Source organism: Eschrichtius robustus, chromosome 20, assembly GCF_028021215.1.
Source record: "Eschrichtius robustus isolate mEscRob2 chromosome 20, mEscRob2.pri, whole genome shotgun sequence".
Lineage (NCBI taxonomy): Eukaryota > Metazoa > Chordata > Mammalia > Artiodactyla > Eschrichtiidae > Eschrichtius > Eschrichtius robustus.
This window is the reverse complement of record NC_090843.1, coordinates 19,454,912-19,470,498: the sequence shown is the minus strand read 5'-3', so window position 1 is coordinate 19,470,498 and position 15,587 is coordinate 19,454,912. Positions and strand designations below refer to the sequence as shown.

Here is a 15,587-nt window from a genome sequence, read left to right as displayed (position 1 = left end):
GACAATGCCCTTTCCCCCCACAATAGACAGGGTGGCAGGAACCACGTCACAGTACATGTGGGTGACTATGCCCAGCAGGGCGGCATGGGGGTGATCAGGATGGGGCTGCCCGCAGCTAGCTTCCTGCCAGGCTGCCACATGGCTGGGAGTAGGAGGGGGACCAGAGAGATTTCCCAGAGTGATAGCAGGGGCATTTAGGGTCAACCTGAAGGATGGGGATTTGGGGGCTATAAGAGGAGGTGGCCAGGATTAAGCAGTTCCAAGTCCAGGGTCTTCTCAGAACTGCCACTGCATCTGCACTGCCCTCATCAGTCTGGCGGGGAAAGTCCTGAGGTGACCGCCTCATGCACACTCATTCACACCCTCCAAATCCAAGATCCTCAGCTCCCAAGGGTCAACTCCAGTCTGACCCTAGTGAACGCTCTGTCTCAGGAATGACATGGCCCAGACTCCCAGGCAGAACTGATGTCCTAGCCCCTCCCACTGCACCAACACCTTTCATAGCCACAAACTCCCTGACTCCACAACTACCCCTCTTCTTCCTCCAGGTCCAAATACTCTTTCTCTTATTCCCTCCCCCAGACTCATCTCCACCCCTCACAGGGGAAGCCCCAAGGCTCCAAACCACCCCCCACTGCAACCTGGGGCTTCCCCAGCCCAGCCTCCCCATCAAGCACAAGCCCTGGAAGAGAGTTTGGGGCTTGAGCCCGTTTCCTAGCAAGACCTGGCAACCTTACTGAACCACTTCCCCAGAACCCTGCCCTATGACCACTGCAGCCAGGGAAGGGGATAAGAGACATCCCTGAATCTCCTAACCAGGAAACTGGAGGAGGAATGGCAGTTAGGAGCGGAAGTGAGGGTTGGGGGTAAGCAGCATGGGGTGGGGGAGTGGGGGAGTGGGGGAGTGTTCCTCTGAAAACACACACACACACACACACACACACACACGTGCACTCATCTCGCAGGTAGAAGGCAATCTGGTTACAGAAGAGGGAGCTGGCACTAGTGGGGGCCAAGGGTACCCCTCCATGCCAGCACGTGGGCAACCTATCCAAGGTAGGATGAACGGTGGAAAAGCGTCTCCAAGACTGGGGGGCTTTTCTTATCTGATTTCCACCTGAGTTAGTCCCCATCCCCAGCCTAGCACACTGGAGGCCTGGCCTCCTTCTCACGGAGCCTGACAATAGGGCAATGCCCAGAGAGGAGAAGGGGCATTGCCAAGCAGATTTTCCAGCGCCCCCTCCCACATACACATCTGGCTAGCAGCTTCCCCGCCTTCTGGGTGGCACCAGGTCCCAGACACCCTCAGCAGAGCAAAGACGACCAATCTATTCCTTCCCCCCTACACCCCCAAAAGCTTCCATAACCCCATGGTGCCACCCGACCCAGAGACATCCCTCCCTGGCTGCACTGGCTCCCGTCCCCTCCCTGGCTGACGGCTCCCCGCGCTCCACGGGGGACACCAGCTGAATGGGCCCCGCCCCCCAACCGGCTGCCTCTGGTGGGGGTGGGCCCCCGGGCTGATTCTCCCCAAACCACAGGGCGGCTCAGATAACAGGAGGGAAAGAAGGAGGGGGCTAGTCCGTTGGGCATCCGATCTCTCCCCAAACAGGTTTGAAAGTCTTTTTGTTTTGCTTGTTTGTGAAGAGAAAAGTGAGAGAGAGCAGGAGTTCCCAGCGGCGGTTCTGCCACAGCTCGGTCGCCGGAGACACGCGCGGCAGACGGCCCCAGACGCCTCACGGCTTCGCGCGAAGACACGGGCGCAGACAGACGGACAGACGGGGCTCCCCCACCCTGAGCACGGTGGCGCGGGGTTGGGAAGCCCAGGAAACCCCAGGTTCCCGTCGGAACCCGCCCGGCACCGGGTCCCCGCCCACGGGTCCTCTCAGGAGCAGGCCAAGGGGCCGCGATGCCTGCGGGAGCCGGAGGCTCTCCAAAATCCCCGGGGGAGAGGTTACCTCGCAGCGGAGGGAAGCAATCCGTCCGGGTCGCCCGCGAGCACGGCGTCTGCCCTGACCCTGAGCCTTGGAGCCGCTCGGCGTCAGGGGTTGCCGGGGTCCAGGGAGAGGAGCGGTTTGGGGGGCCGCGGCTCAGGGGCGCGGGGCGAAAGCAGCGGCCATGGCGAGTCACGTGCGGAGGCTGAAACTTTACCCGGAGCCCCAGACCGGGGGGCGGAGGGTACCGAGCAGCGGGGAGGACCTCACCCTCGGGCCCGCCCCCGGCCGCCCTCCGACCAATCACCAACCAGGGGCGGGCCCACAGGATCACGCCCCCCCCCTTCGCCTTAACAGACCCGGGAAAGGGCGAGTCTTAAAGGAGCCGCGCCTAGCAGAAGGCTGGACCGTGGGAATCTGGGAGAATCCCTCCCTCTGCCCCAAAAGGAGAGATTCAGAGCGAGAAGGGGGAGTTCTGCGCAAAGAATGGAAGGAGGGCTCGGTAGAGAAAGGACTGCAGTGTGCGGTATCACACTCCCTTCCCTCCAACGACACACCCACACTCACAGGGGCAAGGATCATACGCACACACCCCTCACACCTAAACCGGGGTTAGAGGGGCTGCGACGTAATATGGAAGCGAATACAGTGACTCCGGCCCTATCTGTCAAGCCCCTGACTCCCATAATTATAATCCTCCTCCAGGAACCCCTTGAAAATGAGAGCTGTGTGACCTTGAGCAAGTCGCTTCCTCTCTCTAAATCCTAATTTTCTCACTGGCAAAAAGGAGTGCAAAAGCAGGTAGACCGCCCTCAAGTACACCTGCTCTCCTCGTCTCCCCCAAACACGTTTCCAGCTCAAGTGGGTCGGAGGAACTCTGGCCCAACCCAACCCTTCAGCAAACCCCAGAACCCTCCCCCAAAAAGGACAGCGGCTCTTGTGATCTTCCAAGAGCCGAGTAGGGGGCGCCCAGGAGCACCCTTACATGCTACGGGACTCTCAGACCCAAGCTTCTTTCTCCTGGCCCAGGCTGGAGGAGCCAGGAAAGCTCGCATTCTTGTTCCAGCGGGGCAGGATCTGAATCACTCTCCCTCTGCAGAGACCCCAATCCCCAACACAGCCACAAGCCCCCTCCCAGCCTGCTGCTCCGTTTGGGAGGACCATCTCCCCACCTCTAGCAGTCCACTGGGGGAGAGAAAGAGGAATCAATAGGGAACACCCCCCTCCCCGTCCCCGGTCAGAGAAGTAGCCACAAGTGCCCCCACAGGACTTCCCACTGGAAGGCAAGTGCCACACTCCCAGGCCTCCACCCCAGTGAGAAGACTCAGCCTGACCCGGCTGGCAGAGCTCTCAAACCCACCGGCCCGACGGCCCCCGCTTTATAGACGAGGAACCGCAGGCTGGGAGTGGACACGGGTTTAGTCCCCGATCACCCTGGCACCGGTTGCACAGCCGGGTCTAGGACCGAGGTATCTGATTGTCTCTCTCCAGCTTTGGGACCCCAGCCTGGGTGAGGTAGGATAAGCAGGGTCGGCGGGACGCTGTGCCCTGAGGTCCGGCGGCACCGGGGAAGAGCGTCCGGGCAACGCTTCCCCAGGCCCCTTCCCGCCTGCTGGGCCTGGCCGTCTCCCGCTCCCGTCTGGATTTCCGTCCGCCGGTGCGAACCGCCCGCCCAGCCCCTCCCACCCTGTCCCGTCCAGATCCATCCGCAAACATGCGCTCAGCGGGCAGGAATGCGCCAATGGCTCCCAGATGTGGACGCCGACGCTTAACCCCTTCCCCCCCAGCTCCCCCCCCACAAAGGCATTCTAGCTTGAGTCCAGCCAGCAGCAGGGGGCGCCGCCCAGATGAGGGACCAGCCTGGGAGGGGACTTAGTGCCAGCCAACCCCCAAGCCCGCGCAGGCTCCTCCTGGCCTACATTCTACCAGTCTTCCTTCCCGCGGAGGCTAGAGGGGAAGGATCACAGACACAGAAATACAAGTGTGCACAAACACAGGTATACTGCCTCCCACGAAGGGTGGCCTTCATGTACACCTGCCAGCACAGAGGGTCAGGTACACTGGCGTACACGGAGATGCAGGTGTGCAAATGCACACCCAGGACACGCATATATGCACACGCACGTGCACATTCAGAGCACACCTGTATGCACATATGTATGCACATGTATGCACACAGAACAAGCACATACAAGACAGGCATCTGTGCGTGCACAAGGTCATGAAGCAGAGGGTGCGGCACACTCCTGGACAGAGCAGTAGATCCACAGGCAGATGAGGGAAGAAATTCATGCACCCACAAACCTGCTCCCCACAGGGGGCAGTCACTCACGCACAGAAGATCGGCACCCAAGTATACAAGCACACTGCACGCCTTTAGGGCACTCCCTCCCTGCCCAGCTGAACTGCAGCTGTGCTGGGCCCACTCCAGTGTCCCCAACCCCCACCCTCCAGGGACCCTCATGCAGGAGGGAGAAGGAGGCAGCAGGAGACTGGCAGAGGGAGAAAAGCCACAGTCCCAGGTGCTCCTCACTCCTTAAAAAAGACACTCCTTCTTGGGGCCTACCCTTCCCCTGCTGCAGGCAGAAGGAGAGGGGCTGGGGGTGGCGCCTGAGCAGCCGGCTTCCCGAGACAGGGATCCCTCTTCCCACTAGAGGAAATCTGAGAGAGCCCTGATAGGTGCAGGGCCGGTGCCAGCCCCCCACACAGACAAAGGAGATACAAAACAGCTGTGAAACACGCCGGGAGAGCCCACACTTCCCCCAAAACAAGGCCTCCCTTTCATGGCCTGTGGGGAACTCCTGAAGAATAGCATCATTGGTAATGGGAACAGAGGATGGGAAACTTTGACCATCTGGACGCAGGTGGGGTGGAGGTGTCTGCTGGAACCCGAACCGACCCCAACAGACTCCTGTCCCCTTCCCCAGCCACCCAGCTCATTCCCAAAGCCCCCTCATGGCTCCGTACATCTGATTCTTACAGTCCTGGAGGGTCATCTAGGGCAGGGCTCCTGCTTCCATTGTACAGATGAGGACATTGAGGCTCCACCAGGGAACTGCCTTGCTCAAGGTCATACAGCTTGTCAATGGCAGACCTAAGATTCAAACCCACAATCCCCTCCTCACACGCCCTCCCATTTACTCTGAACGAAATACATTTCCACGCAGTACCCTGCTCCCTCTTCCTTTACCCTCTCAGCAGAGCATATGGAAGAAACACCAGCCTTGCCTGGCTCTGCAGAGTTGTGGGTGGGGCCAGGACATGCCAGAGAGAGATCAGAGAAGATGCTGGGGGCTACACACATAGCCCCCAACCCCACCCCCAAGCGCGATGCCCACCTGCCCAGCAGGCATGGCCAGTGACTCAGCTGCATCCGGGGGAGATGCCAGGGCAGTGACTCACCTACCGAGAAGAGCTGAGCCTGGCACCTTGCCAGCCCCAGGACAGAAGTGACTTAGTCACCGAGACTGTGATACCCAGAAGGCACAGCCCAGGGATTGGGGACAGGGGCAGGCTGTGTCCTCCATGGTTATGTGCATTACAGGCATCCTGGGGCAAGCCATGGCTTTACCCGCCCCTGCCCCCTCCCCACTGCTCACCCCCACCACGCCAGGCCCTGCTCCAGTGCAGACAAGTTTTGTGAGACCCCCTGGGCTGCTCTGCCTCTCCCCTGAAGCCTGCCCCTTGCCCATCACTCACCACCCACTCTCCCAGCCCCGCCTCCGCCTGCCACCCAAGTTGTACCCAGGCTGTGAGTCTCCTTTAACATGCCTTGGCAACACCTCCTGCCGCCACAGCCCCTCTCACCACCACCCGCCCCCCCCAAATACACACATGCACTCATACACACTTCTGCCAGCCCTGCTTCTGCCAGCAGCTGCTGAAGTTGTTCAGCAGGAGGGGAATCGGGAGGGTGGGGTGCAGGGATCGAGTTACCAGAGGCTGATGGGGTGGGCTGCCACCCAATCCCTTCCCCAGCTCGTCCTCCTCCCTGGGCACAGCCTGCCTCACCCACCTGCTCCCCTCCCACCTCTGGCTGGCAGTGGACTCCACCCAAGCTAGAAAACAATAAATGTTCAAGGGTATTTGTCATGCTAAGACCAGCCCAGTATATGAGAGAGAGGGAGAGAGAGAGAATGAGAGAGAAGACAGCGATGGACAGAAAGAATAATTCCCGTGCTCGGTGCCCAGGCTACAACCACTAGATGTGTGTATCTCTGCGTATGTTGAGCCAGAAGTAGACTGAGTAACTCCCCAAGTCCTGGGAGAGTTGATGGGGCCCAAGAGGAGCCGACCGGCTGAACAACCTCAATCCATTTGCACTATTGATTTCTCATACACTGCAGCCGGCCTGATGGGGGGGGGGATGATAAATAAGCCCCCCAGAGACATAGAAACTGAGCGGAGAGGGGGGAGGGGCCCCTGCGCCCAATCTGTGGCCCACTGAGACCGGCTTGCTGAGGAGGAGGTGGGTGGCAGGGAATAGGAGCCATCGAGTGGCAGGAGGGAGGGTGGGGAGTGGGAGTTGGAGTCAAGCCTGTCTGGGACACCTCCTTCCAGCAGGATCTGAAGCTGATTCAAAGAAAGAAGGTGGGGGACAGGAGCACCATCTTTGGCTACACAGGCAGGGCTCTGAACAACTCGAGAGAGAGAGGGTGCCATTCATACCCTGGTCTATGGAATGGCGCCCCCTGCAGCTGTGCAACGTGGTGGCCCTGGGGATGAGGCTGAATTCTGAGGAACCATGTTTCTGCACTGAACTCTCTTCCCCTACACCTCCAACCAGCTGCCTCTGCCTCTAGGCCTCAGAAGGGCTCACTTCTGACTGCGATTAGAAGCCAATAGCAATCTCCCCGCTCCTACTCCCTTCCTTTGTTGAGGGTGATTGGCAAACAACCACCTTGACCTAGGCACTGCAGGATGGGCGCTCACAAAAGGCTCTGGAGAGTCTGGAAAGCTGCATCCTAGAAAGTTGTTCTGTCCCTAACTCATCCTAGGACTGTAGGCACAACCCCCAGCCCTCTCTGGGTCTCTAAAACGGAGTTAGACCGAGATGCCCCTTCTCAAAGGGGTCTCCAAGCTCCCGGCTCGCCAGCCTGTGAGACTTTTGGAACCTGCCCAGCACCTTGATTCACATCAGTGGCCACAGGCCACCTAAACAAACCCCAGCCCTGACCTCCTTCCAGCCTGGACACAGACTCTCTCCGCATGGTGGAGACTTATGAACACACCCAGCTGGGGTTTACCGGAGACCCTGTGTAAACAAGCAGAGAGGGAAACAAACCAGGAACCCAGCCCTTGCTGCAGGAGGGGAGAGACCATGACAAGAGAAAAACAAACAGTGCGAGGGGCCTGGGCTGGGGTTCCAATGCAGCCAAGGACCGACCGGTTGAAGGTCCTAGGGCAAGTCACATGCCCTCAGTCTCACCCTCTGTAAGGGGGAGGGATGGTCCAGGCGCCTCTAAAGCCCCTTCTGGTTCGGAGTCTATTTGGACAGAGAGAGCCCTGAGGAGTCCCCAGGACTCCCTGGCCCAGTCCAGCCCATCTACCAGGTCAGGACCCTCTCCCCCTCTCAAGGTCCTACCCCTGCCCGCCACGCATCTTTGCTCCGTCGGCTGCCCCTCTGGCCCTGCCTCACTCCACCCGCCTGCTTACCCTCACCTTGGCCAGCCCCTCTGCCTGCCCCGTGCTTTTCTGCACGTCCCTCCTGCCAGGGGACAGACCAACTAAAAATAGTCCCTGCAGCCTTTCTCGCCCACAGCTGCCCAAAGAGCAGGAAATGAGGGGGCAGGGAGGCCCATGTCCTGCTCTCCCCCACAAACTCCCAGCCCCAAATCAGGTCCAGCCCTCCAGCCTGGGGCTAGTGCCAACTTGGCCATCTCGGGGGCATCCCACACCCCTTCTCTAGGGGGAGGCCTGCCCAGGAGTGCCTACAATCAGAGAGCTGTCCTTACCCCGCGGGAGGAGGAGGGAGGAGGCCAGCGGTCTAGAGGGAAACCTTCCCAATTTCTGACAAATCAGTGCCAACCACATTGTGGGCACCGAGAGGGCAGGGCCTGGCTCCACTGACTGGTCTTTTGAGGGCAGAGGGAATTGGTGTGGGGAAGTTTGTGCTGGTTTTCTTCATCCTGGCCCAGCTGGAAGGAAGACAAAATAGTGCCCCAGCCTCAATTACGCTAATCCCCTGCTCCCCCAAACATGTGGGTGCAGACAGAGGGGTTTCGGTAGCCTCCCCCCCAGATACCATGGGAAAAAAGCTCAAGAGGCTAGATCTTGGCTCCCACACGTAAAGATGGAAGCCTGGAGGCAAGAAGAGGCCATGCCTGCCAGGCTGGGCAGATGCTGCCCTGAAGCTGAGTCAGAGGTTAGGAGGGAGGAGCCGGGGTGCTGGGGCACCAGGGGCTCCAGTGCCCCCACCCCGAACCCACCTGGGATTTCTGACACCTCCCAGCCCCGGGAGAAGGCCCTCCCCACGCAGGAGGAAGGAAACCAGCTTAGCGATTCTCTGGAGGCCTGCAGAGCAGCCCTGCACCATGAGGCAGGCGGGAAACCCAGGAGTCCTGGCGCCCGGCCCAGAGAGTGAATGAGAGAAATACCTTGGAGTGGAGGAAACAGCCCAGAGTGAGGCAGACACATGGTGCCCCAGCAGCTCCCAGATGTGACCCTTCAGGAGGAACTGGCCAGAGGGGCTGGATGGGGCAGGCGAACACATTTCTGAACAAGAAGAGAGAAGAAAGCAGAGCCCTGGGGATGGGGAGGGGGCCGGGCCAGCCGGTCTCTCACCTACTCTCCTCTCCTCCTGGTCAGAGTGCGAAATGCTGAGGTTAAGGGCACTAAATATCAAAGAGGTCCTGGGGTCCTAGGTGTGTTCTCCACTTCCCTTGTCTCCACACCCCAGCCTGTTCGTTCCTGAGCTTCCCCTGGCACCCCTTCCCTGGGGCCAAGCCAAGCCAGGAGTCAGCAGGCCCAAGGTGGTGCCTAGGAGGCCTGGGCAGTGCCAGGGGCAGCCCTCATCCCATCCTCCCACTGGCTTCCCTCCTGCCTGCTCTCAGCCGCCACACATATCTCAGCTGTCGAATCCGATTAGGGCTCCTGCCCAGTGAGCCGGACAAGGAGGCCACTGGGCAGGGGAGAGACAGGGACAAGGACGCTGAGCAGGGATGACAGGAGGAAGGTGGAGACGGGGCTCAGGGGAGAAGGTGTGGAGCCCCAGAGGACGAGAGCTGGTGGCCGGCTACAACCTACGTTAGGGGAATTCTGCAGCCCCTGGGGCAAAAGCCTGTCTGGTTCCTCCATCCCCCAGATGGGCAAGGATGGGGGAAGGGAACTGAAGGCGGAGAGATGACCTAGATTAGAAAGAGAATCCCATCCTAGAAACCGCCCCCCGCCCCCGCCATTACTACCATTTGCACTGGGCTGTAGGATACACTGCTTTATGAGGTCTTTATGGCCATATCTCTATTAGGCAAGCGGGTCTTGTTACTAATAGCCATTTTTATAAATGGAGAAACCAGAGGCTTAGAGAGCTGTATAAACGCACATGGTTAAAAGAGCGAGCTGCGTCTCTCATTCAGGCCTGATTCTCAGTCCACTGCTCACACTCAGAATTTACTTCCCTTCCTGGGTCAAGAGCAGAATGAAGTCACGCCATTATCCAAGTTTTCCTCTAAAACCAACCCTTCGGGGATCTGAGGAGTCATGGAGGGATACAGAACACACCCCACACCAGACAGAGTTACCAGATAGGGATGTGCCACTCACCTACCGCACAGAGAGCTAGAGGGGTTCCCTCAAAATGTGACCCGTCTCTTCCATTGCTCCCCACCCCAGTCTGCTACGCCCAGAGGCAACACCCACACTTACAAACACGGTTACCCCGACAAGCCATACACCCCTCCTGCAAACCCACCAAGCCAGAATGAGATGCCCTAGATCTTCAGAGAACAAGGCCTGTCAGCCCCCAATGAGAGGGACAAACAAGTCACTGTAAACAGTAGGTATCATCCAACCCTCTCCCAGAGAGCCTGCAGGAGGGCAGAAGCTTTGGGGTAACACCAGGAGCCTGAGCTCTGAAAGCCAAGGAGCCCAGGGAGCTGGCATGGCTGGGCGGCCTCCCTGATCTGGTCCACACCCCCTTCCCCAGCCATCTGGGCTGAGTTTGTTCTGGCCTGGGCCACGCTCTGGGATGTCTCAACGCACCCAGCCACCTCCATCCTAAGATTATAGATCTTACAACCATATGGTACACACACACACACACACACACACATACACACACACACACACACGGTGCGGGGGGGTGCTTTTCATAGGGGTTGAGGTGTTGGCAGAGATGGGAAAGACAGCTCTTTAACCTGAAAGAACTTTCCCCAGAGAAAAAGGTCACACACACCCACACACACACACACACACACACACACACACACACAGAATTGTTCACAACCTCCACTACCCTCCAGCAAAGCCTTTGGCCACTCAAATGTGCAATGAGCCTGGAAGGAGGCACTGGTTCTACAAGGTGAGTAGGGAGTGGGGGGCAAAGTCCTGAGCTCTTAGGGCTGGGGGTGGGCAGAGAGGAAACAAGAGAGAAATCTCCCAGGGAGTCTCGGGTCCCCGTCTGGCTCCCTGTCCGGCTCTCTGTTACCCCAGCTCTGCCAATTCTCCCCTCGAGGTGAGGTGGGGGAAGGGGGATTAGGCAATACTGCAAAGGAGGGTGCAGGGGCTGGGGCCTGGGCAGACCTTCCCTCACTTGCCATTCTTAGCTAGAGAACGGGAATGCCTCGAGGGGCGTGCAGCAAGGGCGCCGGAGGGCGCAGGGGCTCTGAGCTTCCAGACACCCTTCTGTTCCCAGGCTCCCACCTCCCTGCACTACAGCGAGCCGTGGGGGAGGAGGCATGGGGAAAGCCTGAACTGCCGAGAGGGAAAAGACCAGATCAGAAGCGGAGAAGCCAGGCGGAAGGCGGCCGACGGAGAATTGGGAAGGGGTGTGCGTGGTCCTACCTGCTCAGGTGCGTGCCGGCGGGGGGCGATGGGGTTCCCAGGAGAACTGGGGAAGCCCTCTCAGCTCGATTCAGGATTCCCCCCTGCTTCTGGGTTAGGCTGCTGCAAGAGGCGCGGGTTCCCGTTGGGTCCTAAAGCCCACTCTCCAACCAGGAGGCTCTCCCCACCCTCTCCCACCGTCCCTGACTGGGTCAGCGGATGCAGAGCTGAACTGATGGGGCAGAAAGAACTCACTGGAGAAAGACGAGGTCTGAGTCATGGGCTGGGACAGCAAGAGTCCCCAGTGTCAAATACACAGCACATGGCTGATTTTAGCTGAGGATATTATGGGACAGGAGAAGACATTTCTTCTGCCTGCCCTGACCAGATGAATTTGGGCTTTGGGACTGAAGCTGGGGTTAAGATGGCTTTCCTAATCACTCCCAAGTAGCTTGGCTATTGAGAATTTGGGGAAGGGGGCGTTCATTTTGGACGGGAGCTCACTTCTACCCTCCCCCTCCTAGACAGAGCACAGTCTCCCCATCTCTCCCCCACTATTCCTAACTGCCTAGAAGGCCACGCCAAGGGGGAAAAAAAAGTCCTGATTTCCAGCAAGTAAAAAGAGCAGTATGACTTGGATAGCAGTTGGAAACTGGCAGTTTTATATCCTTAGATCTGGGAGTGTGTGCAGATACACGGAGCCAGGTGAGAGTATAAACAGGTGGGGCTGGGGGACTTTGGGTTACAACCATTAGCAGAAATGGCAATTGTCAGTGAACGAAGGGGATGCAGAACCTAGGGGTCAACTCGGGCCCCTACCCAGCCCTTAATAGGATCCTGAGACTTTACTAGAATGAATACGTAAAAGAAAGAATATTTTCCCAGGTACGACTTAGGATAAATATAGGGGGGCAGAGGGCCTCTTATGCACAATTAGATCAACTTCAAGGTTACAGACCCCGTTTAGGATAGCCCACCTTCTCCAAAGGGAGAACTCAGGGTTGGTGGGCCAGGTGGGCCAGGGAAAGGTGGATGGGAAGGCTGCAGAGGGCTAGGGGGAGAACATTTTGCAAGGAGGGTTGCACATATCCCCAGCAGCAGGGCAGGGAAAATGTCATGGGGTGAAGGGCCAGGGGAAGTCAGGGACAGAGTCAAGGGAAGGGAGAGGGCATGGCCTCTTCCTAGAAGGGGAGAGGGCAGCAGCTCTGCCTCCACCTCTTCATCTGTCTGGCAGGAACTGGGGAAAGGAGCTGGACGGGAAGTTTGGAGGGCCCCGGGGTGGAGTCCATGGGGTGAGCTCAGGTCAAGCCTTTCACCCTAATCTGCCTCAGTTCTCTCCCAGCTGTTAAACAGGGCTCTCGGTTCTTCCCAGGCAGTTAATGAGTGTTTACAGAAGAGCCTGGAGATATTCAAATCTCAGCTGGGCCACCACTACAGTTATAAAGCTCAATAAGGGCTGAGTGTCATTTGGGGAGGGGAGGAGTAGAGGAAGAGGGAAACAGACTACTCTCTTACAACCTAAGGATAAAGCCACGCTCACAGAGCAGCGCAAGCCTCAGCTGCCACAGGATATCCTTGTGCCCAGGGATGGAGGTCACACACCTCCATCCCTCCAACCACCACCAAAGGCTGGCCTGCAGCTAACTGTGGGCAGAACCCAGGCTACAGCTGGTCTTCATTAACTCCAGCTTTTTTCACCACCCTCCGACCCCGCCCCGTACCCACAGCTTCAACAGGCCCAGGCTGGAGGGGCTGCCCTAGCCCGACCTTGCAGCTGACTCTGAGGTGGGGGGCACAGCACCAAAGGCCAAGCTACCAGCTGAAAATAAGGTTGAAGCAAGACTCCCTTTTTGCCACTGGGAGCGAGCAGGGAGGAAAGAAAGGAGTGTGGGGCTGAGAGGGTGGAGGTGGGGGAATTTAGGGCAAGCAGCAGGCAGTGAAGTCAGCGGGATCGGGGCCCAGAAACCCCTACACCCTGGGGCCAAGTCCTACTCTGGCTTCGCCTTCAGCGCCTTCAGCTTGAGTCTTGGCGGGGCCCCAAACTAGGGAAGGCCCCGGCTGCCCCTTCCCGCCTCCCTCCCCCCACCCTTATTAAATACACATTTTATCTCTCAGCATCTTCATTATCTTTTTTTTTTTTTTTTTTATCTTCATTATCTTAACTGAAGGAGACAAGCAGTGGATGGCGGCAGCAGAGAGCGCGGGGGGTGGGTGGGTGTGGGGAGCAGGCGCACCCTTGTTATAAAGTGCTGATCTAGCTCTTTCAGGCAGTGTGGGAAACAGAGGAGGGATCAAAGGGAGCCAGGCTGATTCAGAACTCAATTAGAGCTTTTTTAAAAAAGAGCCAGCTCTCTCCTCTCGCCAGTCTTCAGACAGCCTTCACCCAGGCCCCTTGCACCCAATTAGCTTCTCCTGCCAGCGCCTCGGGCTGGGGTTGAAATCAAGCGGAGGCCAGAGGGCAAGACTTCTTCCCCTACAGAACCACCTCTTCTGGGAGACGGAGACCTGCTGCTGTTCGTAGCTTAAGACAGAAATGTCTTCGAGGGCACCTGATCTTTTCGGGAGGAACCGGAGGTCACATCTTTCCCCAGAAGTTAAAAAGTGGGACATCAGAGGTGGGTTCCTCCCCGATCCCTTGCCAACTAGAGGCACAGCTTCTGGCCCATCTCTAGGGACATTAGGGAGCCTCCAGACAGGCACCCCCTCTTCCCAGTCTGTAGGTGGACTCTCTCCCCAAAGCCAAGGCTTCCTGGGAGCGACATGGAAGTTGCCTCAAGCCAAATACCACATCAGAGGGAGCCATTGGAACGCATCTGTGAGGCCGATAAATGCTGTGCTGACACATGTCGTAGGATGGAGCACTCCTCTTTCACAACGGCCTGCTCCACCTCGGTGCAAAAGCACGAGCAATGTCTGCCTCCAGATTAGAACTGTCCCCGAGATGGAGGGCGAGGCAGCATCTTACTTGGTCATGTATCTGTTCCCTCAACAAGTTTATTGAATACCTCCCAGGTCTCAGGCACTGTACGAAGTGCTGGGGACAGATACAAATGTAAATAAAATCTCCATCTCGGCTCTCTCTTTTAGTCTCCCTCAGTAGTCAAGGTAACCTCTCCACAGATATTTTTTAAAAGCCCCAAGTCATATCTCTTTCCTCCTTCCCAGTTCTTATTGCTGCATCTTAAAAGGACACTGAATAAAGGCAGGGAGCAACGAAGGGGAAGAAAGAGAGAGCTCTGCCGACTTTCTGGATCTCTGGATAGCTTGGACCTCACACTCTCTTGCCAGTCATCCAGCCACAGGCAGGTCTTCACTGAGCCAGAAATGTCAGTTGCAGCTCTGGGGTTAAAACTCACACCAATTTTATTGTGTCTGTGTGCGTTCCATGGCAATACCCACCAACACTCTATGGAAGCTTCATCTGCTACTGTGAAGAAAAATAAATAAACCAGGATACAGACACACAGCCCACCACCTTCAAGAGGAAGAATGTAGGTCAGCATCTCTGCCACTACTCCCTGCGAAACAGCCTATGCTCCTGGCAAAAAACAAGTAACCACAGGCTCAGCCCAGCCCCTTAAAAATCCCACCAGAGCTGTCAGCTTCAGTGAGAAAAGGACTTTCTTCCCCCTCTCAGTCCGCTCCAGCTGTCTGAATCACACTGAAGACCCCGCTGACAAACATGCATCAGGTGTTGCTCCCGCAAGGGCAGCGGAAGCCAAGCAGGGACTCTAAGGCAGCTTCACGCATCATTGACAGAACCAACCCTGTTCCAACTGCTGAAGTCTTAAGAGCATCAATGACCTAGAAATTGACAGCGTGGGGAGAATGGAAGGAAAGGAAACTAACAAACCAGTACACAGAAAACCTGATTTCCAAATACCAGGGGAAAGGAAGAGAAAGGCGGTAGAGGGGAAAGAAATTTGGCCCCTTTGAATCTGCAAAGGCGATCTTGGCTCAGAGCCATGGAGGATGCATAGCCGCCCCACTGCGAGGCAAACCACGTTCCTGACTCCAGCCCTGCAGTTAAGAGGAAGGCGCCAAGCCTCCGACACAACGAGGTGGGGAGGCTGCTCCTTTTTGGGCAGGATCCCACTGTGGACACAGAACAGACAGCAGCTGCCCACAGTGTGGAAACAAACTGTAAGGCAGTCACGTCTCTTAAGGCTGCAGCATCCAATAAAATGTAATTTAAATCAAGCCTCGCATCTGTTCTCAATCCCATTCAGTCTCTGCTTTCCACCAGCCTTCGGACAATCTCTGCAATTATGCTGGTTAACCCTTATAGCCCCAGATGCTTTACAAGCTTCTAGGTATAGAACTGTGTCCTCCCCTCACAAATTGCTCTCAGAGGGAATGAATGCTCTAGTAAAGGAGTGTGACGGTGAGACAGTCAGACTCCTCTGTCTATAGACTATGCGCTGCTACACACACCGGTGGGTAGTGTTCATTTCAGAGGGCTCTGTGTGCCCTTCTATCCCATACCACCTGCTGTAGCCCAGATCGCATTGCAAGGATACAGTGGGCAGCGTGAACGAAACAGCGGCCAACAGATCATTTGTACACATATCAAGTTCTCAAACCCAAGCCATATCGGGAAGGCGGGAGGAGGCAGAAGAGCTCAGGGAGCAGCAGACTTGGTCACTGGCTCTCAGACCATTCACAGCGCTCATG

General features: G+C 57.3%; 1 protein-coding gene and 1 long non-coding RNA gene across 6 annotated transcripts in view; one reads left to right on the top strand and one right to left on the bottom strand.

The window, feature by feature from the left end:
- The window catches only part of RARA (retinoic acid receptor alpha), a 43,578-nt gene extending 32,541 nt beyond the window's left edge, over window positions 1-11,037 (bottom strand). For 2 of the 5 annotated variants that reach the window (XM_068530759.1, XM_068530758.1), the window contains exon 1: window positions 1,959-3,031. The gene's annotated coding sequence lies outside the window, so the exon portion shown is untranslated. Of the gene's footprint in view, window positions 1-1,958; window positions 3,032-3,294; window positions 3,562-10,934 lie in introns of those variants that run through there. The other 3 variants (XM_068530760.1, XM_068530761.1, XM_068530763.1) reach the window with 3 other exon arrangements.
- Window positions 10,251-15,242, top strand: LOC137754852 (uncharacterized). The gene is made up of 4 exons (XR_011071934.1): window positions 10,251-10,452; window positions 10,786-10,942; window positions 13,393-13,528; window positions 14,079-15,242. It is a non-coding gene; the product is annotated as an uncharacterized lncRNA (long non-coding RNA).
- Window positions 15,243-15,587: the final 345 nt, after the last annotated feature.